The following is a 27250-nucleotide window of genomic DNA, read 5'->3' as shown; positions in this document are numbered from 1 at the left end:
CATCGTGGCTCAGTGGTTAACGAATCTGACTAGGAACCATGAGGTTGCAGGTTCGATCCCTGGCCTTGCTCAGTGGGTTAAAGATCTGGCGTTGCCGTGTGGTGTAGACTGCAGATGCGGCTCGGATCCCACGTTGCTGTGGCTCTGGTGTAGGCCAGCGGCTACAGCTCTGATTCGACCCCTAGCCTAGGAACCTCCATATGCCACAGGAGCAACCCAAGAAACAGCAAAAAGACAAAAAAAAAATACTACCATAAACATGTCAAAACCTACGTGTAGAGCTTCATAAGTGTTCTCCATTCAGTCATTAATAATAAGAAATATGGCAACAATCACTTATACAGTGCTTACTATACATGTGGCAGACACTGTTCTATGTGATATTCACATAAACTCATTTCATCTTAAAAACTACCCTACGAAATAGGCAACTTTTTACATCCCTATGTGGCATGCCACCCAGATTTTCCTCCAGGAAGAAAGGACATATTCCCTTCAGCTGCTAGGACTGGCAGTGGAAGTTGGCCCTTTGCTATCAGGTGTCTTTGGAGATTGCCTTGCCTGAAGAATACTGCCTCACCCAACGTCATGCCCCCCTTCACAGGGAGTCCTGACCTAATGATTAATTACAACATGAAAGTCAAGTCCTGATCTTTTTGCCCCAGGATGGGAAAAATTCAAAGCTATCCCAGTTCAGAGCTCTCTGTGGGTCTTGCTGAAAACTTCTTCGGAATTACGTCACAGCTCAACCTCTTCCTCTGCCCAAACCTGCTTCCCATCATTCCTATCCCTATCCCCAAAGCACGCCCTAATACATGCCCTGAACTCTAATCTCTCACTCAGAGTCTGCTTCCCATGGGATGCAAGCTACACACCACTTACATGATTTGATCATCTTGACAACCTCTCAGAAATAGGTGTCCACGTGACATATGTTAGTGGTGCTGCTGTACTTGTCGCTTGGCATTTCTCATTGTCACCTCCCCTCTCTACCTCTCACTCCATTCTGAGCATCATACTTCATCTTCTTTCTATTGCCTCTTTTCTATCAGTCTCACATTCAGAAATCTTAAGATGTGGCTGTTTACTTAGTTACCATCTAACAAGGTTTTCCTCTATAAGACACACTGCATCTTCAAAGAGTCTGGTTAACAGGAATACAAACATGAGGACTGAGAATTTATTCCTAACTCTTTCTACTAATTCAGCTTGGTGAAGAACTTTAATTTTTCTAAAAATTCTTTTTATTAGAGGATAGGTGATTTACAGTGTTCTGTCAATTTCTGCTGTACAATCAGCATAGTGATCCAGTCATGCATGTATAAATACATGCTTTTTCTCATACTATCTTCCATTATGGTCTATCCCAAGAAGCTGGATATCGTTTCCCATGCTGTACAGTAGGACCTCATTGCATATCCATTCTAAATGTCATAGTTGGCATCTACCAACCCCAAATTCTCCATCTACCCCACTTCCTCCACCCTCCCCATTGGCAAGTGCAAGTCTGTTCTCCATGTCCCTGAAGGACTTTAGATGTAACTGGAATTTTCTTGGATTCACTAATATGCCAATTTTGAGACTGTAATATGTCATTGTCATTGCTTCTTACCAAATTTCTGAATTCCAAAGAGTTGTGAAAATATATTTAATTCTGCATCATGTCTTTCATTGACTCCTGCTGTTTCCTCTGTTCAGTACCCCCGCCTTCTGATGAGTCTTTTTTGGTAAACTACTTCCCACTCGTACACCAATCATGTGGTACTGGTTGGGTCTTCATGTTACTCCATCACTACAGATGATCACTCAGGGGTGAGAATTTCATCTAACATTATTCCAGCTCAAAGAATTATCCATCAGCCCTCAAATTCTTCTATTCATGAAGCATGCTGGATCTGTGTAAGGAGAGCGCCTATGAAAATGAGGAAAAGTACCAAATATAATGACTACCTGATTCCAGTAGTTTCTAAGGCCCAACTGTGGCTCTTTCTCAAAAATAAAATGAAATAGGGAGTTCCCGTCATGGCGCAGTGGTTAACGAATCCGAGTAGGAACCATGAGGTTGCGGGTTCAGTCCCTGCCCTTGCTCAGTGGGTTAAGGATCCGGCGTTGCCGCGAGCTGTGGTGTAGGTTGCAGACGCGGCTCGGATCCTGCGTTGCTGTGGCTCTGGCGTAGGCCGGTGGCTACAGGTCCGATTCAACCCCTAGCCTGGGTACCTCCATATGCTGCGGGAGCGGCCCAAAGAAATAGCAAAAAGAAAAATAAATAAATAAATAAATAAATAAATAAATAAAATGAAATAAAAAATTTTAACCTTGCTTTCACTAATGCTCCCATTTCCTCCCATTAAGGATTAATCCCAAACTCCTTGCCTTGAAATACAAAGGCCTTCCCAATATTACCTAAAGTATCTATCTCACTTCCTCTTGCCACCTGCTTGGGATTCACCCTCTCCTCCAGGACACTTGGTTCTAGCAAGACCATCAAGTGTTTAAACGGTGAGTCAGGATTTAGCACAAACTATGCCTTCTCTGAGAAACACTCCCCAGTTCCTCCTGTCAGAATTAGTCTCTGATCCCTCGTGTTCTGATGAGCCTAGTATCGTTCATTTGTGAACTGAAGACTGTTGAATCTGAACAGAAGAAAAATCACAAGGGAAAGACATCCTGCACATCCTCTTTCACAGGCACTATGTGTTAACTTAGAAAGATACACTGATATACTTGCAAAAGTGTCAATAGAAAAAGTACTTGGATAAATTAACACCAAAAATTACATTTAGGGCAATGCCAAAGTGGTGCTTCATATGTGCCATGAATCTCTACTCTTTATCAGGACAGTCACCTGGGACAATTGCTTACTGATACCATATTTCCTCCCACTTAGTGTTGTTCTATTTTTTGATGCTATTGCACAGCCCTGGATACTCTGTTCTATTTTTTGTCCTTCTTTTTGAATTATGGTTTGGGATATTTCCCTTGACCTACCTTCAAGATCCCTGATTCTTTACCATTGGCCAGCCTACTGATGAGCCCATCAAAGGCATCTCCATCTGTTATTGTGATTTTTATTTGGAGTATTTCCTTTAGATTCTTCTTAGAGTTTTCATCTGTTCACATTATCTATTCTTGTTTGCTTTCCACTTTTTCCAGTCAGAACCTCTGACTTCCAATGCCTATGTCATATCTTTGTCTGGTTCTGACGATTGTCTCTTCAGATTGTATTTTATACTGTCTTTTGGCATACCTTATAATTTGTTGTTTTTATTGCTGAAAGCTATACATATTGTACTGAGTAATAGGAACTGATATCAATAGGGTTTTATGTGAAGGTTTATGTTGATTTTTCTAGGAAGCAGGATGTGTTTAAGGGTTTATGATAACTTTGCTAGGAAGTGAGAGGTGTTTGATGTTTGCCATAGGTGAAGGTGCTAGAGATTTCAGATCCTCTAGTGTCTTTGTTTTTAATCTCCCCTCTTGACTTTGGATTTCTTAAGTCCTTCTCCATAAGGAGAGTCCGTATGTTTCAGCTCTTGTAGCTATTGCCCATGGTTTTTATACTGGGACACTTCTGGCGTGGTGCTAACTTTCTGATCTTATGATTAAATATCAGTCCTTTTGTGAGTCACATGGACGTGGGACTATGACCGTCACAATGTTTTTCCAGTGATGCAGCTTTATCCTTTGCCTACTCCTTTCCTCTCTGGCTTCTCAAAGCTCTTTCCTTGACTCTCTAATTCTTATTGACTGTTTTTACTTTCCTTTCTTAGTGGAGAAAGGAAGACTACATCTCTGGCAAAATCATTTTCCCTGGAGAATGCGTCTTTCTCTTTAAAAAGGCCCTGAGTTTATTTCACAAGGTTTATTCTTCTTTACCCCCTGCCAAAGCTAGTGGGGCTCTTTCTTCATCTTCAATTGCTAAACCTGGTGGTGTTCCTGGACGTAAGGCCCATGCAAATGTGGACGCTATTTGCTATGAATAATGACAATAAAAGTTTGCTAGAAAAAACTTTCTATCAGGAGCTGAATAAATCTCTAAAGAGACTCCTAGTTCCAAAGGAAGAATCTAAGAGGATTTTGAAATATACTTTCCATTTAAAAGGCTCCGGAAATGTTAAAGATTATGGGAAGTTAGATGTGGTAAGCTATAATTTAGCAGCTATAATTTAGTTTTCCTTAAATATCAAATTGTATCCTAAGTCACATAACTTAATGCAACATTATTTTGCTACCATTTGTGCTCATATTTTAAGATTATGTTCCATTATTCATTTTTAATTTTTAAAAATTTTTATGCAGTATTTTTAACATGAGGAAATTTGTTTTTCACATTTTTTAAGAAACTTTGGTGCACATGTTATTTATAGTAAGACACTGCCATCTGGTGGTACTAATTCCAAACTGCAGGCAAAAGGTCCTATGGGGTCTTGCATTTAACAACCATTTCCTGTATACTTTCTGCCTTGTCTCCTACAAACACTGTGCTAAGAACTACCGCTGTAAAAATAAAAGTTTCTGATGCTGAGTAATTCACACTCTAAAAATTATACATATTAAATCATGACTCTACAATAAAAGTTTGCAATATAACCTGTCCATTAGTATGTTCAATTGATATTGACTAGCACCTACTACTAATGTCCAGCCTTTGCTCTAGACACTGGAAATGCATCATTAAAGGAGACAGCAAAGCCCTGCCTTCACGAAGTTTATGTTCCAGTGTAGAAGTTAGAAAATGAACAGAACATACAGTGTGTCGCATGGTAATAGGTGCTATAACGAAAAATAAACGAGAAAGGGGTAAACAGTACTAGAAATAAAAGTGGAAAAATTAGATAAACTAAACATGAAGGATATGCTGATATTTTTCAGACATCTGAGCAAAGACCTGAAGGACATGAGGAAGTGAATTCTATAGCTATCTGGAAGCAAGCACAGGGAAAAACAAGGGCAAAGGCCCTAGAGAATGAGCCTTCCTGGCATGTCTGGGGGTCATTATGGAAGCCCATTTGGCTGTAGTGGAGTGAGCAAGTGGGAAAGAGAAAGACAGCCATGAGGTGACAGGGAAGGCAGAATGTATAAAGCCATGAAGGCCATTTAAGGACTGGACTTCAAGTGAGATGTAAAACCATTGGAAAGTTTTGATATGATCTTTCTCATATTTTTAAAATAATTCCTTAAGCTACTGTGATGACAATAAAATACAAGATGCAAAAGGCCATCAGCAGAAAGACCTTTAGGAAAGTGACACTCAAAATGCTACTTTGCATCTTCAGACCATAGTAGTGGTATGGATGAAAAGAAAAGACTCATCCAATATAGATACAGGTATAGATATAGATATAACCATATTCCTACACCCTCACAGTATTTGCCAGTGGATTAACTGTGGAATATACAACAAAGAAAAATGTCCAAGAGAATACCAGTTTCCAGTCCTGAGAAACTGGAGCTGCATTGACTACAATGGGGAATAAAGGGATAATGGGGGGGGGGGAAGAATTCAGGATTTCAATGTGGGGCATATTATGTATGAATGTCCAAACAGAAATATCAAGTACGCAGTTAGATATATGATTCTGGAATTCAGGAGGAAGGTCTGAGCTAAGGGTATACCTATTTACATACCATTAGTATATACCTGCTATTTAAAGCCTAAGATTGGACGAGGTCACCAAGCGAATGACTGATCTCTACTGTATTCATACAGACTAGCGAAATGATCCAAGGACTGAGCTCAGGGACACTCTGAAGTTCGGGGGCCTATGCAGGGGGTGGCAAACTATATCTCGTGTGCTAAATCTAGCTTGCAGCTTATTCTTGTACAGTATCCAAGGTAAGAATAGTTTTTTACATATTTTATGGGTTAAAAAAAGAGAAGGAGAAAATGTAGAGAGACCACACTTGGCCCCCAAAGCCTAACCTATTTTCAATGTGACCACTGACAGAAGTTACATCTGCTGACCACTGGTCCAGAAGGTGTGAGAAAGTTTGATAAGTGAGACTGAACGAAAACCAGGGGATACTGATGATAGATCCAGAAAGACAGGAACCTGCACTGGCTATTGAGTGTAGCAATGTAAAGGGCACTGGAGACCTTGGCAAGAGCAGTGCTCAAGGAGTCACAGGAATCAAAGCCTGACTGGGACAAGATGGGTGGGAAACAGCAAAAAGGGCTATTCTTCCAAAGAGCTTTTCTATAAAGAAGGTCTGAGAAACGAGGCAGTGACTGGAGGGGCAAGTGGACTGTATATATATATATGAGAGATATATATACATATTCATATATTTATGTTTATATAAATTTTTTTTGTCTTTGTTCTTTTTTCTTTTAGGGGCGCACCTGCAGCATATGGAGGTTCCCAGGCTAGGGGTCTAACTGGAGCCTCAGACACCGGCCTACGCCAGAGCCACAGCAACGCCAGATCCGAGCCACGTCTGCCGCTTGCACCACAGCTCACAGCAACGCCGGATCCTCAACCCACTGAGCAAGGCCAGGGATCGAACCCACAACTTCACAGTCCCTAGTCAGATTCACGGCCACCGTGCCATGACAGGAACTCCTAAATAAATATTTTTAAGGTTAAAGAAATGACAACTTGTTTTTATGCCTGTGAGGAAGACCAAATCAACGGAAATGTTGACACTATAGTGATGAGAGAAGACAATTTCTGTAGGGACTCTGCTGAGCAGGTGAGAGATAATATGATCTAGTGATAGAGGATTGAGACAGGAGCATGAGCAGTGCCACCACAGTAGGAAGGAGAAAGGGAGAATACAAACTATTGGGAAGAACACTGCCAAACTACTGCCAAGTGGGAAAATAATGTGGTCGAAGCTTATAAAAAAGACATTCTGGTGGATTCCACTTTCTTAGTAAGTGTTAGAAAGGTCATCGGCTTCTAGAATGAGGATGAGAGAAGGGATGCTGGAAACCTTAAGAGCAGATGAAAATATTATTTTCCCAAGAGTGGGAGAGTGAATGACTAAGAGATATAATTTTTTTTTCCTTCCAGCACTAAAGGTCGATTAAAAATAACTGGTCATGAGTTGACAGACAGTCATCATGGTTCACTGCAAGGAAGAAGTTGGTAGGCAGAGAGCTTGATTTAACCAGGTTTGGAGTTTCATCAAGTGCATGTAATCAATCAAGGGGGGGGTAATCAATTGAATGTGGTGAAAGAGGATGACTGCAATAATGGACAAGGGAATGTAGCTGAGTAAGAAAGACACATGGACAGGGTGGAATATACAAAAATTCACTGAGTTGTACACATACAATTTATGCCTATTTCTCTATGCATGTTACACTTCAGTACCTAAGTTTATGGAAATCTTTTTTGTAAAAAAGGAAAGGACTATAACAGGATAAAATATAACTACAGAAGAGAAAGCATAGAAGATAGGCATGCTATTTAGGAGATTATTAAAAACAGACCAAGTAAAGAATACAGGGGAAATGCAAAGGAGGAATACATTCTAAGGGAGTAACTGAAAACACAACACTAGATTCAGAGAGACTATAACGAGAATATCTCAGTTCATTCTAGAAATGACAATGTTTAATACAGTCAGCAAAAGTATTCATATCACTATGAATGGTAACCAATCAGATTTCTTATGTTCCTAGAAATAACACAAAGAATCGGAATTCAACATAATCATAGTACGACAGAGTCAAGGTGTAAAACAAACAGAACACGCTCAGTTAAGCTAAGTATATCTGAGAAGAAAATCCAAGCGTACAGATGAAAGGGAAGGCAAGTGTTTATATGACTATATGGGAAAAAATGGTCCTTAGGCCCAAATTAGATGACAGTTGAATCTTAACACCTCAAATGTAAGGATGTCCTTGCATCAAGTAACAAATAACTCTAAGAAAATTTACATAAAACCCAAAGGAAACCTGCATCCCCTGATTCAGTGCTGTCTGTTGATCAGTATGCGGTGGCAGAATGGGAGGACAGCTAAGTTCTATTTGCAGCACATGCAACAGTCCACAGACAAGGGGGTGCCCCTTCTTCTCAGTACCACACAAAACAACATGGAGGCACCACTTGTGAGTTCAGAGTTGGCTACATGACTGCAAGACAAGGGTCATGAGTAAAAGCTAAAGAAGCTGATTTATTCTTTCAGGAGATTTTTTTTTTAAGTATTACTGCATGTTTGTTATTAAATGCTAGACAGGCTCTTCTCAGCCTATATATTTTTTTTTATTTTGTTCCTTCTAAAGATAAGAAGTGAATTTGAGCTTCAGGTTGCAGAAGTGAATTTAAGTATCTGAATAGAGAGACAAGACGAGAGCGGCAACACACGAATAGACCAAGAGCTGCCGCCCCCAGTTTCTCTCTACTTCAGCTTTTAATAGGTAGAGTTTCCTATGCCTAGCAATGAAAATGGAGAGACTGTTGTGTCACTTGCAAGCCAGAAAGAAGTTCCTTCCTCACTAGTCAGCTTCACAGTCTGTTCCAGAAACAGTGGCTGCAGCTGCTAGCCACAGGGAGGTTTACAATGTGAGGCCTCATTTCCTTGCCTGTAAGGCAATGCTAAGCTTCTCTTGCCAGCACAGACTTCCTCCTGCTGCTGTTTCTCAGCTTTGGGCACCATTACATTGCTTCGCACTCTGCTTCCACGTGGATTTGGAGCTTTTCTTCTTCCTGCTTCCTATGGCTTGTTGGGTCTTCACACTTACTCTTGGACACTTAGGGCATAAACAGCACCATAGCAAAGCATGTGATGCAGCAGCCTAGAGCCCAGCACCTGCTGTATGCAAAACTTCATCCTGCCCAGAAATGTGAAGAATATCATGGGTTTGTAAATCTTTCCCAGGATTAACCCAAAAAAGCTTGCAAAAGACACAAAAACTCCTCCTGAAAACCAGGAAAACTGTAAGCCAAATTTCATGAAGTCAAAGATGTCTCCTGGTTTCTCGCTAGAAGGAAGTTGGAAATCGTATTACATAGGCAGTGGCCCCACTTCCATGCACTTTCTGTTGCTCCTCGTTTGAGTCATGGTGAACAATAGGTTTGTTGAACTGTTCCTTTCTTATCTAATAATCTTACTGTGAAAGAGACTAAAAAGGGATCCATGGAACATGATCATTTTTTAATTTCTTGACCTAATTCCCAAAGGTCAGGAATGCTCTACTGCAATATATCCGTGATTAAGCACCAACTTATATAATATCTAACTCCCAAATAGTTCTAAAAGAGTTGTGGAAGCAATTTTCTACTCTAACTTACAAACTATTTCCTAAGTTTTACCTCTCTCCACTTCTGCAACCATCCCTCTAATCCATTCCCCCTGGCTTTTCACATTAAACAGGTTCATGTTTTAAAAACCATTGTTGAATGCACATGTTTTGTCAGATTCCATGCTAGCACTTCCCCAAGCATTGTTTGCTTTTATCTTTAAAACAATCCTATTTAAAAAGCAGCATATGCTATTACAATTACTATTTTTTACAGATGAAAAAATCTTCGCCCTTCCTTGAAAATGCTTAAATGGTTTTCCAGGATTTCCCATTGTGGCTCAGCGGGTCAAGAACGCGACATAGTGTCCATGAAGATACAGGTTCAGTCCTCAGCCTTTCTCAGTAGCTTAAGGATCTGGAGTTGCCGCAAGCTGCAGTGTAGGTCACAGATGCTGCTCCTATCTGGCCTTGCTGTGGTGTAGGCTGGCAGCTGCAGCTCCAATTAAAACCCTAGCCTGGGAACAAGGGCACCACAGAGGAGGGCATTGTGACCGAACACCACCTGTCGGTGCTCTGGCACCCCTGGAAACACACACACCCGGCTGCTGCCACTGCCACACATTCCAGGCAGTACCCACACACCTGACCTCTGTCACTTCCCAGGATCCTACAACTAGGAGCACCCTGTACAGCACCTCGTATGTGGGCTATGTGAGGCAGGTTGCTTCATGCATGGTCTACAGGTGGCAGGGGCAGGCCACCACGGTTATCACTGACTCTAGAAATGGTCATGGGCTACTCCCAATAGGGGTCCCTGAAAAGGAGCCACCAGTGGTTCCAATCACCTCAGAAGAGGGCATTGCAATCAAACACAAGCTGTTGTTGCTCTCAGTCCCCTGGGAACTCACGCACCCTGCTGCTGCTACTGCCAAATGCTCTGGTACCTTGAAGGTCTGCCTAGAGCTTATTACCACTTCCCAGGGCCCAGCGACTAGGAGTAGCCTGTGCCACCTTCCTGCAGGTGCTTGCTGCTGTTGAGAGCCCAATGACCAGGCACTGACTGCCGGCCCTACCCATTGCCTCCTTCTCCTTGAAAACACACTGAGCATCGTGGGAATAACAGCCTGCTCACACCGAAGAAAGTGACAGCAAATGTTCAAACTCCCATACCAAAAATAAATAGTAACCCCCCCAAGGAAAATACAAAGGGGTATTCTTGCATAGAAGTAGCCTTACAAGACTACAGTTTGGCTTCCCCAAACTCACAGAAAAAGAAAAACACAAGCAAGATGAAGCAGCTCAAAAAACCATACCCAGGTAAAGGAACAGGAGAATTCACTGAAAGCAGTCAACAATGAACCAGACCTCTGCAGTCTGAAAGACATTAAGTTCAAAAGGGAGAGAGTGAAAATAAGGAAATAAGAAAGGATATGAACAATAATGCAGATTCCTTTAGAAAGAAACTAGAAAATATAAGGAGGAGCCAAGAAAAACTAGAAAATTCATTTGCAGAGATACAAACTCAGCTAAAGGCAATAAATAGCAAAATGAATTAATTCAGAGGTATGAATTAGTGACATGGAAGATAGAATAATGGAAATCACCCAATCAGGACAACAGACAGAAAACCAAATAAAAAAACATGAAAGCAATATAAGGGACCCATGGGATAATATAAAGTGGGCCAATCTATGCATAATAGGAATTCCAGAAGGAAAAGAAAGAGAAAAGGGGATTGAAAATATATTTGAAAAAATTATGGCTGAAAACTTTCCAAATCTAAAGGATACTGATATCAAGATATCGAAGCTCAGAGGGTCCCAAACAAGTTGAACCCAAACAGGCCCATGCCAAGACATACTATAATAAAAATGGCAAAAGATAAAGAGAAAATTCTAAAGATAGCAAGAGAAAAGCAAAGCATTAATGATAAGAGAACCCCCATAAGGCTATCAGCTCATTTCTCTACAAAAACACTACAGGCCAGAAGGGAGTGGAAAGATACATTTAAAGTGCTGAAAGGAAAAAAATTGCAACCTAGAATACTCAATCCAGAAAGAGTATCATTTAAAATAAAAGGGGAAATAAAGAATTTCTCTAAGAAACAAAAGCTAAAAGAGTATAGCAACACAAAACCTATTCTAATATAAATACTGAAAGGGCTTCTCTAAATTTAAAAAAAAAAAAAGAGAGAGAGAGAGAGAAAAGAAAAAAAGATGAATTAGGATGGAGGAAACCACAATTGAAAAGCAGTCACTTAAATAAGCCAGCATATAGATCTAAACATGAAGAAGTTTAAAAAAAAAAAAAAAGACATCAAAATCATACAATGTGGGAAAGGAAAGTAAGAAAATATAGATTCTTTTTTTTATTTTAATGATGTGCTTGATCCTATATGACTATCAGGCTAAAGCAAGCAGATATTGGAAGGGGTTAACACGCTTAAAAAACAGGGCAACCACAAATCAAAACTGAACATTACATTCACAAAAACTGAAAAGAAAAGCACTCAAGCATAAAATAAATAGAAACCATCCAACCAAAAAAAGGAAAAAAAAGAGAAACGTAGAATGAACTGGAAAACAAGGTTTAAAATGGCAATACATACATATCTATTAATAATCACCTTAAAAGTCAATGGACTGAATGCTCCAATCAAAAGACTCAGAGTGGCAGATTGGATAAAAAAATCAAAAACCTTCAATCTTCTGTCTACAAGAAACTCACCTTAGGGCAAAGGACACATTTAGATTGAAAGTGAGGGGACAAGAAAATGTATTTCATGCCAACAGACAAGACAGGAAAGCAGGAGTTGCAATACTCATATCAGACAAAATAGAATTTAAAACGAAGGCCATGAAGAAAGACAAAGAAGGACCCCATTTAATGGTTAAAGGATCCATTCAAGAAGAGGATATTATAATCATCAATATATATAACTAATATAGAAGCACCCAGATACCTACAACAAATACTAACAGACATAAAAGGAGAAATTGATGGGAATACAGTAATAGCAGGAGACTTTAAAACACCACTCACATCAATGGACAGATCCTCTAGACAGAAAATCAATAAGACAAAAGAGATCCAAAGGACACAATAGAAAAGTTAGACTTAATCGACATTTTTCAGGTCATTACATCCAAAAAAATCAGAATATACATTCTTCTCAAGTGCACATGGAACATTCTCAAGAACTGATTACATACTGGGGCACAAAGTTAACCTCAACAAATTTAAAAGTATAGAAATTATTTCAAGTATCTTCTCTGACCACAATGGCATGAAACTAGAAATCAACCACAGGAAAAGAAGTGAGGAAAAACCTACCACACGGAGACTAAACAACATGCTACTAAAAAACCAGTGGGTGAATGAGGAAATCAAGAAGGAAATTAAAAAATACCTCAAGACAAATGATAATGAAGACACATCCACTCCAAATCTATGGGATGCCGCAAAAGCAGTGCTCAGAGGAAAGTTCACAGCAATACAGGCCTTCCTCAAAAAAGAAGAAAAATTCAAATTGACCACTTAACCCACCACCTAAATGAATTAGAAAAAGAACAAACAAAACCTAAAATCAGCAGAAGGAAGGAAATCATAAAGATCAGAGAGAAAATCAAAAAAAGAGATTCAAAACAACAGAAAAAAAAATCAATAAAACTAAGAGCTGGTTCTTTAAAAAGGTAAACAAAATAGACAAATCTCTGGCTAGACTCACCAAGAAGAGGAGAGAAAAAACCCAAATAAACAAAATAAGGAATAAAAAAGGAGAAGTCACAACAGATGCCACAGAAATATAAAAAACCATAAGAGAATACTATGAACAACTGTATGCTAACAAATTTGACAACTTAGAAGAAATGGACAACTTTATAGAGACTTATAGCCTGCCAAAACTGAATCAAGAAGAAATAGATCAACTGAATATACTGATCACTAGAAATGAAATTGAATATGTCATAAAAACTCTACAAGTAAAAGTCCAGGACCAAATGGCTTCGTAGGCAAATTCTACAAACATAAAGAAGAACTTACATCTATCCTCCTTAAACTTTTTCAAGAGGTTGAAGAAGGAACACTCTCAAAAATATTCTATGATGCCACCATTACCCTAATTCCAAAACCAGATAAAAATACCACCAAAAGAGAAAACTATCAGTATCTTTGATGAATTTAGACACAAAAATTCTCAACAAAATTTTAGCCAACCAAATCCAACAACATGTAAAAAAGATCATACACCACGACCAGGTGGGATTCATCCCAGGCACACAAGGAAGGTTCAACATATGCAAATCAATCAATGTCATATACCACATTAACAAAAGAAACATCAAAAACCACATGATCATCTCAACAGATGCAGAGAAAGCATCTGACAAAGTCCAACATCCATTCATGATAAAAATTCTTACCAAAGTGGGTATGCAAGGAACATACCTTAACATAATCAAAGCCATTTATGACAAACCCACAGCCAATATAATACTCAGTGGAAAAAAGCTGAAAGCTTCCCACTAAAATCTGGAACATGACAAGGATGCCCACTCTCACCACTGCTATTCAACATAGTATTGGAAGACCTAGCCACAGCAATCAAACAAAAGAAATAAAAGGCATCCAAATAGGAAGAGAAGAGGTAAAACTGTCACTGTATGCAGATGACATGATACTATATATATAGAAAACCCTAAGGACTCAACCCCAAAACTACTTGAACTGATCAACAAATTCAGCAAAGTGGCAGGATATAAGATTAACATTCAGAAATCAGTTGCATTTCTGTATACTAACAATGAAATATTAGAAAAAGAATACAAAAATACAATGCTTTTTATAATTGCACCAAAAAAAATCAAATACCTGGGAATACACCTGACCAAGGAGGTGAAAGACATAGATGCTGAGAACTATAAAACATTAATCAAGGAAATTAAAGAAGATGTAAATAAATGGAAACATAATCCATGCTCCTGCGTCAGAAAAATTAATATTGTAAAAATGGCCACACTACCCAATGCAATCTACAGATTCAATGCAATCCCCATCAAATTACCCATGACATTTTTCAAAGAACTAGAACAAGCAATACAAAAATTTATATGGAACCACAAAAGACCCAGAATTGACAAAGCAATTCTAAGGAACACAAACCACACAGGAGGCATAATGCTCCCAGATTTCAGGCAATATTACAAAACCTCAGTCATCAAGACAGTGTGGTATGTCTGGTATCCTTGGTATGTGGTACCAAAAACAGACATACGGATCAATGGAATAGAATAAAAAACCCAGAAATAAACCCAGACACCTATGGTCTATTAATCTTTGACAAAGGAGGCCAAGGGCATAAAACAGGAAAAAGTCTTTTCAGCAATCATTGCTGGGAAACCTGGACAGCTGCATGCAAATCAATGAAACTAGAACACACCCTCACACCATGCACCAAAATAAACTCAAAATGGCTAAAAGACTTAAATATAAGACAAGACACCCTCAAACTCCTGGAAGAGAACATAGGCAAAACATTCTATGACATCTACCTTACAAATGTTTTCTTAGATCAGTCTCCCAAAACAACAGAAATAAAAGCAGAAATAAACCCATGGGAACTAACCAAACTGACAAGCTTTTGCACAGCAAAGGAAACCAAAAAGAAACCAAAAGACAGCTTACAGAATGGGAGAAAATAATTTCAAATGATGCAACTGACAAGGGCTTAATCTCTAAAATATATAATTTATACAACTCAACAGCAAAAAAGCCAACAATCCACTGGAAAAAATGAGCAAAAGACCTGAAGAGACATTTCTCCAAGGATATACAGATGGCTAACAAGCACATGAAAAAATTCTCAGCATCCCTGATTATTACAGAAATGCAAATCAAAACTACCACGAGATACCACCTCACACCCGGTCAGAATGGCTGTCATTAAGAAGTCCACAAATAACAAATGCTGGAGGGAGTGTGGAGAAAAGGGAACCTTCCTGCACTGTTGGTGGGAATGAAAGCTGGTACAACCACTGTGGAGAACAGTATGGAGGTACCTTAGAAATCTATACATAGAACTACCATCTGACCCAGCAATCCCACTCTTGGGCATATATCCAGACAAAACGTTTCTTAAAAAAGACACATGCACCCACATCATCATTGCAACACTATTCACAATTGCCAAGACATGGAAACAACCCAAATGTCCATCGACAGATGATTGGATTAGGAAGACATAGTATATATACACAATGGAATACTACTCACCCATAAAAAAGAACGAAATAATGCCATTTGCAGCAACATGGATGGAACTAGAGACTCTCATCCAGAATGAAGACAAAAAGACAAATACCATATGATATCTCTTATATCTGGAATCTATGTAGGGCATAAATGAACCTTTCCACAGAAAAGAAAATCATGGACTTGCAGAATAGACTTGTGGTTGCCAAAGGGGAAGGGGAGAGAGTGGGATGGCTTGGGTTAATAGATGCAAATTATTGCCTTTGGAATGGGTTAGCAATGATATCCTGCTGTGTAGGGAACTATGTCTAGTCACTTATGATGGAGTATGATAATATGAGAAAAAAGAATGCATACATGTATGTGTAACTGGGTCCCCATACTGTACAGTAGAAAAAAAAACTGTATTGGGGAAATAACGTTTAAAAATAAAATAAAAAAGTTTGAAAATGAGAATCTGAATTGAATCATTCAAGTGACTTCCTCAAGGTCAGTATCTAGTACAGATTAGAACAAGTTGAGTACTGATTAGAACTAGTTACCTAATGGAGAGTCTAACAGTAGCTTATTCTCATACTGTATTTTATGCATTCATTTATGAATTTATTGAACAAATATTCATTGAGCAGTCAACACTTTCCAAACTCTGGTCCAGGCACCACAGATACCATAATAATAAATAAAAAGGCAAACAACTGCTTTCAAATAATTTTTAATTTATTGAGAATACAGACATTAGACAGTAAGTAATACAGATAATGTTTAATTAAAATTTTGATGAATTATTCAAAGGGCATATACAATGTGTAATGAGAGGAAATACTTTGGGAATATGAGAAGGCTTCCTTGAGGACCTGTCTTAGGAGAATGATTAGGAATACTCAAGAGAAAAATGTGGATAGAAGGTGGAGGGGAGAGGTCAGGAAGTAAGAAAAAAAAATTTACAATAATGAGACAGAACAGTTTGTCTGAAGAGCCAGGCTACTAAGGGTCTTGGTAAGGAAGAAAACCACAAAGAGGCTAGTGGGGCTGAAACCCCATGAACAAGAAGAAATGTTGGAAGAAACACAGCTAGAAAGGTGGGCAGTGCTCCTAGTGACTCAGGTTAAGGATTTGGGACATTATCCTAAGTATTCTGGGGATTCTAATGAATGGTTATTACCAGGGTAATAACAGGAATATATATATATGTATATAAATATATATTAGAATATAGATTAGAGATTAGAATCACTGCTATACAACAAAGTGATTCAGATATACATATACACATATCCATTTTTTTTCAGATTCTTCTCCAATATAGGTTATCACAAAATATTGAGCAGAGTTCCCTGTGCTATACACACACTAACCATCCATTTCATATATAATAGTGTGCATATGCCAATCCCAAATCCCCAATCCATCCCTCTCCACAACTGTTGCCTTTAGTAACCAGGTTTGTTTTTGAAGTCTGTGAGTCTGTTTCTGTTTTGTAAATAAGTTCACTTTTTTAGCTTCCACATTTAAGTGATATACATTGGTCCGACTTACTTCACTTAGTATGATAATCTCTAGTTCCATCCATGTTGCTGCAAATGGCATTATTTCATTCTTTTCTATGGCTGAGTAATATTCCATTGTCTATATGACTATTTTAGATACATCACATAAATAGAATCATAAAGTATTTGTCCTGTGATTGGCTTATTTCAATTAGCATGACATCCTAAAGATGCATCCATGTCATCACTGGATAAGTGTCTACTCCAGTCCCTTTTCCCACTTTTTTAATCACAAGATTTTCTTTTCTATTGAGTTATATGAATTTATAGTATATTTTTGGATATCAGTAGTGTGCAAATATTTCTCCCATTTTATAGACTGCCTTTTCACTCTGAACTGTTTCCTTTTCTATACAAAATTATTTTAGTTTGACGCAGTCCCATTTGTCTATTTTTGCTTTTGTTGACTGAGCTTTTGGTGTCATAGCCAAAAAATCACTGCCAGGACCAATGTCATGAAGGTTTATCCCTAGGTTTTTTTCTAGGAGTTTTATAGCTTTAATCCATTTTGAGTTGATTTTTGTGTATAAGAAAATCATCCAATTTCATTCCTTCACGTTTCCCAACACTATCTGTTGAAGAGGATATTCTTCCCCTATTGTGTATTCTTGGCACCCTTGTCAAAGATCAGTTGACCGTATATGTGTGGGTTTTTTCCTGGCCTCTCCATTCTGTTCCATTGGTCTATATGTCTGTCTTAATGCCATACTGTTTTAATGAGTATAAATTTGAATATATTTGAAATGAGGAAGTGTGATGCCTCCAGCATTTTTTTCTTTCTTATGATTATTTTGATTGTTGGTGGCACTTCGTGATTCCATGTGAATTTTAGATTTGTTTTTAGGAGAAAAACTTACCTCTTCTCTTAAACAAGCAAGAGACCATTTAGATTCAAAATTTTATGAGGCAACACCAATTATAAGAATCCAAAATACCAGGAAGCATGCAAGAGTTGAAGGAAGAAGCAATTCCTTTGACTAGAGGAATGGTTGTAGGAATGGAGAGAGGTGAAGATACAGGGAACTATTTGGAATAAAGAATGGATATTGCTTAACTTATAATTAAGGTGTTAAGAAAATATTAACATGCCAGTTCTGGCTATCACACCTGGAAGAATGATGATACCATGTATTCGAGGTAAAATTGGGGAATTAAGTTTTGTTTCGGAAATACTGAATTTGAGCTACTTATGAGATGTATACATATGGAAATGTCAGCTCAATATAAAGATATGCAATTCAAAAGAAAGTTCTGAACTGGAAGTGCACATTTAGCATATAGATAGCATTTCAAATATGGATGTAGAAAAGATTTCCCAAGAAAGTAAATGCAGTTAAAAAGATTGAGCCCTGAGAAAGTCCAGAAATTGACACTAAATTAGAAACAGAGTCTAGGAATGATGATTTAAAGAGACATGTAGGAAACTAGAAAAGTATGGTACCATAAGAGTCAGAAATTCCTGTCTTGGCTCAGTAGGCTAAGAACCCAACATAATATCCATGAGTATGCGGGTTTGATCCCTGTCCTTGTTCAGTGGGATAAGGATCTGGCAATCGCTATAAGCTGCGGCATAGGTCACAGATGCAGCTGGGATACTGTGTTGCTGGGGCTGTGGCATCAATGAGCAGCTGCAGCTCCATTTGGACCCCTAGCCTGGGAACTTCTATTTGCCACAGGTGTGGCCTTAAAAGAAAAAAAGAGAGAAAGAAAGTCAGAGGAAGAGTGTTTACAGTCTTTCAATAGGGAAAACATGCACAAATATATCCAACAGTGCTATTCCAGTGAGATGAGCCCCTTAGGGTTTTTATCAAACAGCATTTCAGTGGTGTGGTGGAGGCAGATTGCAATGGACTCAAAAGTTCATATGTGGGCAAAAGACCTGAATAGACATTTCTCCAAAGAAGATATACAGATGGCCAACAAACACATGAAAAAATGCTCAACATTGCTGGTTATAAGAGAAATGCAAATCAAAACTACCATGAGATATCACCTCACACCAGTCAGAATGGCCATCATTAATAAATCCACAAATAACAAGTGCTGGAGGGGCTGTGGAGAAAAGGGAACCCTCCTACACTGTTGGTGGGAATGTAAACTGGTACAGCCACTATGGAGAACAGTTTGGAGATACCTTAGAAATCTATACATAGAACTTCCATATGACCCCGCAATCCCACTCTTGGGCATCTATCCGGACAAAACTCTACTTAAAAGAGACACGTGCACCCGCATGTTCATTGCAGCACTATTCACAATTGCCAGGACAAGGAAACAACCCAAATGTCCATCGACAGATGATTGGATTCGGAAGAGGTGGTATATATACACAATGGAATACTACTCAGCCATAAAAAAGAATGACATCATGCCATTTGCAGCAACATGGATGGAGCTAGAGAATCTCCTACTGAGTGAAATGAGCCAGAAAGACAAAGACAAATACCATATGATATCACTTATAACTGGAATCTAATATCCAGCACAAATAAACATCTCCTTAGAAAAGAAAATCACGGACTTGGAGAAGGGACTTGTGGCTGCCTGATGGGAGGGGGAGGGAGTGGGAGGGATCGGGAGCTTGGGCTTTTCAGACACAACTTAGAATAGCATTGAGAACTTTGTCTAGATACTCATGTTGCAACAGAAGAAAGGCTGGGGGAAAAATGTAATTGTAATGTATACATGTAAGGATAACCTGACCCCCTTGCTGTACAGTGGGAAAATAAAAAAAGAAAAAGTTCATATGTTTATCACTTGGTTACCCCCCTTTTTCTTTTAGTTAAATGTTTGAGTCTATCTTACAATTCATCAAATATCTCCATTTGATTTAACTCTTTAAGCTCAATTGAAATATTTGTAAATTCAAGATTAATTTTTATTTTTATAAATAATTGAACTGATTGAAATTAACACTGGGTCAACAGTGGGGCCATCTCCTGTATTTTCACTAAAAGCACAGTAATAAAATATAGTCTAAAAGCACTAATTTAGATCTGTGCCTAATATAGCAATTTCCTGCTTTAATGTGATCCTCCATATAGAGGATCCTCTATATAGAGGACTCACTTGTGACTGTGACCCATACACATGGCAAAATCAGACTTTCCTCCAAAACCATTCTTTCTCTAAAGTAGTTCTGCTTGTGTCAGGGCAGAACTATGAAAAATTCTAAATAAGTCACTCCTGAACACTCAGAAAATACACTCAAATCTTTCTGAAAGATGTCTTTTAAAAGTTTTGTAGAATTTTCTTTGTAAATAAAAGATGAATTTTTTCCTTTATAAATATCAGAAATAGGTTGCAATTTAGTAAATGCATTTATAGTATCCTTTATCACACAGCAAAAAGCTGACATGTGCAGCGTTTGACTCCCTCTCCAGTCCATTATCCACGAAAGACAGGATTGTTGAATTATGGTCCCTTTTTTAGCCATAAACTCTTAGTTTTCAATTTTGGCACAATTAGAAATGTTATAAAAGATTTTTATGATCTTCCCCCCCATGCCATCTCAGAGCTAATTATTGCATTCTTTGTATATGCAGAAAAATATTCAAGTATTAGTCATTTCCCTTGTTACTTGCTTCTTGCTCAGACTGTCATTATAATAAATTGTGGCTGCACTCGCAATTAGACTATTTACATTCATTTCCCATAATGCGGCTAACGAATAGTCGAACTAAACTATTTAATTGGGTGGCAGTATAAGGGTGGATTATTATTCTAAAAGAAGCTGGGTCCTGGGTCTGATATGACATGTGTTCATGGTCAGGTCAGGATGAAGCAAAAAATTCCTTTGGAGCAACAATTAGAGATGCAGAGAGAGTTGCTAAATCAGATTTTAGGTAACCTAAAATGCCAAAGATATATAAATACCAAAGGATTTGGGGCTACTGAAGATGTCCCATATTTATAGTCTGGGTGAGCTTGTGTAACAATGGAAGGCAGAGATTTAAATTATGGATCTCTTTCAATTGACCAGGACTGAAATATAAGTACGAGATATGGGTACCAGCAATCAGAAAAGAAAGGAAGGGACAGAGCTGAGAAGTATTTAAAGAATTTGGCAATTGGATTTTGCTAGGAATAGTAGTTCAATCCGGCTCCCAATGCAGGGTCTGAAGAATGATGACATTATTAACTAAAAGAGAAGTCAGAAAGGAGGGAGTATTAGGGGAAGGGGATGGTAAATTTGCTTTTTCAAGTGTTGTGTTTGCAGCCACAATAAGACTCACATTAGGGATACCAAACAGGCACTTAGGGGAGCTGAAGAGGACAGAAATAGTAGGAACAGCTGAGAAAATGTCCATCTTGATTTTAAGTACACAAAGAATAAACTATAAAGCAGGAAAATGTATTTGTGCCCAGCTACCTCTCTTCTTCAAGCCTTTCAGTGAGTGCCTGAATTAGGGTCACTCTGTTCTCTAATCCATTTAAAATGCGTTTATTCAAAAAGCATTTATTGATCCCTTGTTATATACCAGGAATAAGAATGGTGAAGAATAAACATATTTGAGATATATTTCAGAGGTAGAACCAACAGAAATTTGTTACAGATTAGACTATGGGAAAGGCTTTCTTTAAAAAAACCCCAGGCTTCTTAATGTATAGATAAAAGTAAGTTCAGAAGGTGACAGGAAAAATACAAAAAGAAATTAGCATTTGAGATTTGAATCCTCTGGGACAAACTGACCAGAGAGAGCAGCTGTTATATCTGGCAGTTTTATGCTTATTCTGGAGGCTATAGAATTTCAATAAATCAAAATAAAATGATTCCACTCCAGACTACCACTCATTTATCCATTCAACAAATATTTCATAACCATTTGTGCCAGGCACTGTGCTAGGCAGTAGATATGGAGTGGTAGATAGAGATGGGATCTCTCCTTACTGTTGTTTACAGTATGGTATTTTCCCCTGTGACAGATCAAACTCTCTCTCAAGAGTACTTCCTGGAGTTCCCTGGTGGCCTAGCAGTTAAGGATCCTGAGTTGCCCCTGCAGTGGCTCAGGTCACTGATGTGGCATACGTTTGATCCCTAGATGGGGAACTTCTGAATGCTGTGGGTATGGCCAAAAAAGGGAAGAGAGAAAGAAAAAGAGTACTTCCAGACCCAGATAGTCACTTGACAAGCTGTTTATTCCTTTTACCTGTTTTCAGCACCATTACTCTTACCATAATTTAGGTATTTAAATATGTCAACACGCTGTCAGTTAATAATCATTCAAGTCCTCCTGAGGCTGAGGATTCAAAATACCCACTTAAAACAAAACACTTGAGATGGATGAGTATACTCTGCTCAGTGTGTTTCTTAGAACTGGAAAAACACTGTAGTTTTATACTGCTGATTTGTATGAAGATTTTTTTCTAAATAGCACTTCGTACACAGGTAGCTGAAATGCTTCTATTAAAACACTGATCTGTCAAAGTATCAAGAAGCTAAAGACTTTGCACAACACGTTGTTTCACTGGAGACAGATGTGTTCCCTTCCAAAATTGCTAAGAATACCAAAACTATATTCAGACTTCAGGACCTTCTTTTAAGGGGACTTTTTCCCTTCCGGAAAACTTATTTATGTTATCAGATATAATTGAAGGTAAGGGTCCACTGACATTTTGAGCAATGACTTCCCTATCTGTTTTTAGATTTGACCCCAAAATAACCAAAGAAACAGTAATCTTTGCGTGCCTACAGGCAAAAGATCATCCTGTTCAGGGAAAAAGACCACTGAGTAAATGGCTTTATCTTTTAATTGATTAAATTCCCAACTGTTTTTATGTGATATACCCTTTATAAAGGTTAGAACTTCCATCTGCCTATCCTTTCATCTGAGACTCAGGAAAGTCTCAGCTGCAGATGTAGCAGTCCCAGGGCAAAGTGAGGGCAAGCTTAAAGCTGCTTCCTTTCCAGGCAAAGGAGACAGCACTTTCTCTAAAAAAGCATTTTTTTTTCCAGCCAGTCTTTTATAAGCTGCTCACTGGTTCCATAAAAGAGCAGCATCCTCTATAGGCTGGGCTTTCCTGGAGGTGACCTTGTAAGACCATCCCTTCTCTAATTTGTATGCCTCCTGAGACCAATCAAGCTCCCTACTCCTTTCCTTCATTTTAAGTTGCAACAAAATTGAAAGATGAGAAAATAATGCTTAGGTGACATATGAATCATGCTGCTGAAATACTTCTTTACCAATTGATTTTCAAACTTTAGAAATTAATTTGCTCCCCAACTCGGAAATTACAGAAAGTACAGCTTCTAAATTCCAACAGGAGAGAAATGTTTCTTGGTCTAGAATTGTGAAATGACTAAACCAGACAGTGTGGCTTACAGATGTGGCTTAGATTTCCTCTTTGCTAAGGAGAAGAATGAGATGGCAATTGACACTGAATACAAAGCATGATTATCTCAAATACGGGGGGTAAACATAAGAATTACATACTGAAAAAAATATCAGAATGGTATTCATCCATTATAAGATATTTGAAATTGGAGACTGGATATTTATACACTGCAGTGGGCAACAAAATAATAGACTACAGTAGTAGTAGCATAATAAATGTTAGTGAAAGAGAGAAGGGAAAGGAGTTTTAAATTGATTGCCATTCAGTGGAAATAAACGACACTATGAGATAAAAGGCCACAGATAATTGTGCAACAACTGCTGTAAAGAACAGCTTATCCCTGGCAAGACTCAAGATTACTAGAAGCTAGTATTCTAACAATATGGACTTACATTATATTCCTACAGTGGTACATATACTTTAGTCAGAAATAAGCGATGTGCAGTTGCACAATTCCTCTTGTGGCTCAGTGGATCAGGAACCTGACAGTGTCCGTGGGGATGCAGGTTCCATCCCTGGTGTCGCTTAGTGGGTTAAGGATCCAGCGTTGCTGTGAACTGCAGTGTAGGTCACAGATATGGCCCAGATCCAGTGTTGCTGTGGCGTAGGCCACAGCTGAAGCTCCAATTCTAACTGGACCACTAGCCTGGGAACCTCCATGTACCACAGGGCAACCATAAAAAGGAAAAAAAAAAAAAAAGTCCAGTTGTTTACACCAGAAGTTACAACAGTTTTGTTTTCAGAAATGTCTAACAATAAAAATAACCCCAGATTCTGGAAGGATCGACAACATCTTAGCAGCCAAGTAAATATTAGGAGAGATGTGCTTTTGAATAACCTGCACAAAATGGTATCTCATTCAATAGTCTTGAGAGTCTCACAAAAGTAATGTTGGTGATTTGAGAAAAACAAAATTTAGAGGAACTATATGAGATTCAATTTATTTAGAGCCAGTTAAATGAATAAGGTATTTCTGAACATCAATGGACCAGATGAAGTTAAACAGCATGAAGACACTGAGATCCATTAAGAAAAATGTGACTTTTCCAAATATACGTAAGCTGAAAATTTAGACTAAAAGGAAAATGGAAGTAGGTTTTGAGGAATTTCTACACTTGGAAGAGTGCAAAGGATACAACGGTACTTGTTATCAAGCACTTTATGAAGGTGGCTAAAAGCGGAGAGACAGGCCACTGAATTTAGAAGGATTAATAAATTGAAACAATAACAAAAAATGTGCCCTGAATGTAGAATACAGCTCTTCATTTATAGTAAGGGGGAGAAGTGAGAGGCACAGAAATAGTCATAAAAAAGAATAAAAATAGGTCTCAAAGATTAAGTAATTCTAAAAAGGGAAGAATATGTGTACACACACTGTTAGGGCCAACATTTACTAAGCATTTACACAGCTTGCCAAGCTTTTTGTTGTACCTTTTAGCAGATAATTTCTCACTTAGTTCTAGTAACAACTGCATTATAAAGATACTCTAAGTAAATCTTACACACAATAAATAAGGTTTAAAGAAGGCAAATCTCCTAAGGTCGTGTAGGGAGGGAGGAAACCACAGTTTCTAATTTAGGTCTATCTAACCTCAAAGTCAGTATTCTTTATCATCAAGCTTTGTTTCACCCTCTCTACAATGATAATGGGTTGCCAGATGTGAAGCAGTGGAAAACCTTGTCACCACTGAGAATTTTGTATAATTGTGAGACTATAGGGGCTTTAAGGGTCATCAACACAAATGCTAAAGGCTAATGTCAGGGGAAGGACAAGAAAGAAACTTTGCAAAGGGGAAGACAGAAGAGGCAAGAGTGGACCCACCCCCCTTGCAAAAAAAAAAAAAAAATGCTCTAGGCAGAGGAATGATATTCCAAAGATAGTATTTAAACAGTGCAACACAACAATGACCTAGAAACAGGCTTAAAGTAAATACGGTAGTATGGGTGCCAGAAGGTATAGGACAAATAAGCATCACTGGAGAAGCAAACAAGAAAAAAGGGAAAGAGAAAACTTATCAACTTCAAAGAGTCCCTTCACAATAAAAGAGGGGAATCCAAAAATCCAAGAAGCAAGGGGGTGGAAGCAGGTGTGGGGAGAGTAGTGAGGCTGAGTGGGATGCTGATAAAATTGTGATCTCATGAGTAAGGGAGACCTGAGGAGCCACCGATGACCAGCTCCATGACCTTGTGCCAACGACTCTCTCTCTCTTTGCTTCTGTTTCTTCATAGATGAAATGACAATAAACAATAACAGAATCCTACAGAGTTTAACCTTTGCCTCTGATCTCAGAGCTCTTATTACTCATAACCACTAACATTCTAAGAAAGATCAAACAATGTAAGAACCTATACCCTTGGCCTTTTGATTTTCTCAGTGTCCCATTATTCGAATTATAGTCCTCTTGGAGCCTGTTTCAGCATGATGATGGTAATAAAGTTTATTATGCTATTGTGTCCATTTTAGTACATATATGACATTTTCTAAAATAAAACACTGAAACATATATATTTCTATAGAATCCAATAAATCAGCAACACCCTCTGGAAGAAGTTGCCCTGGCACAGATTTCTCCCCTCTAAGAGAAACAAAACCTACTTTTTATCTTACAGTTTTCTAGAAAGGGTGCTTTTATAAATGTCCTTGTTAATGTGTTTGCTCTCAGTAGATACCACTGTATGAATCATAACGAAAGAAAAATGCTGGGGGTGCCAAAAACCTGAAACCAACTGTCCACTGCTGAGATGCTAAGTAGGCAGGATTGCTAATTCATTGTGCTGCCTTTGTCTTTACAGAGGTCACCATTACAGGACAATCTGGAGAAAAAAAAAGTGATACCTACCAGTGAGTAGTGATTATTCAGCGTCATCGCGTGAAGGATCACATACACCATGTGAACATGAGCCAAAGGTGCTGATTATAGAGTGGTGTAAAAATAAAATGGGTCAGAGCCAAAAATATCTCAGCAACCTAAAGAATAAGATTGTGCAGCGCTTCGTTCTTTTAGTTCTTTCAAGAGGGAAAAGTTCTTTTATTCATTCATTCGCTGAGTCAGTCCAATCATCACTTCTGGAGGGGCCTTGACACTGTTCTGAGTGCTGGAAATAGTGTACTGATTACACTGACATGGTGACTGATATTGCCGAGGGAAAAAGTTTATTTTTTAGACATAAAGACGGACATAAAACAATGTGTTGCTGTGATCTGAAGGAGCCAAATTAATAATAATGCTTTTCCAAGCCTTTGTTCTAAGTAACAGAGAAAGAGATTAAGGATTGAGACAGACAGAGGTCAAAATGCCAGGTCTTACTCCTGACATCCCTGAAATATGGAAACAAAGGACTTCCTAATACTGAACCCTAGACTTAGGGATGTATCTACCGAGGCATAGGTACAACAGGACAATCAGAGGCTTTCCTGCTGTCCTTCCTAGACGACCTACCCCTGAAAAACTTGTGGCATGGGGCAACAGAACAGAATCGTGACGTTCACAATGTAAAGAAAAATTGATTGCGAAAGCGACTGTGTCAAATACATCCATGCCAGCATAGTGGGAGAGTTCCCACTACAGTTCACCCTCCCAATCAGCATGGTACGTGGATTATAAACATGGTGCAATGCAGCCCCTCTCTCTGTACTCAGTTCTCTGCAATGTAACTTTGCGGCTCCATTTTTCAAGACCTTGTCTCTGTTCCTTGAATCTTGACTGGACTTGAGATTTACTTTAACCAAAGAAATGTGGCAGAAAGGATGGGGTACCTTCTCCAAGAGCCTCTGCATGTTTCCACTTTCTCTTATAAGAACCTTGACACTGCATGAGAATGAATATGAGAATGAGCCCAAGTTAGCCTTCTCGGGATGTGAAGTAATGCAAAGTGAAGCGGAATTTGCCTTAATACCACCATTCTGGTCCATCCAGTCCAA

This window comes from Phacochoerus africanus, chromosome 11 (assembly GCF_016906955.1).
Source record: "Phacochoerus africanus isolate WHEZ1 chromosome 11, ROS_Pafr_v1, whole genome shotgun sequence".
Classification (NCBI taxonomy): Eukaryota; Metazoa; Chordata; class Mammalia; order Artiodactyla; family Suidae; genus Phacochoerus; species Phacochoerus africanus.
This window is presented reverse-complemented; position numbering follows the sequence as displayed.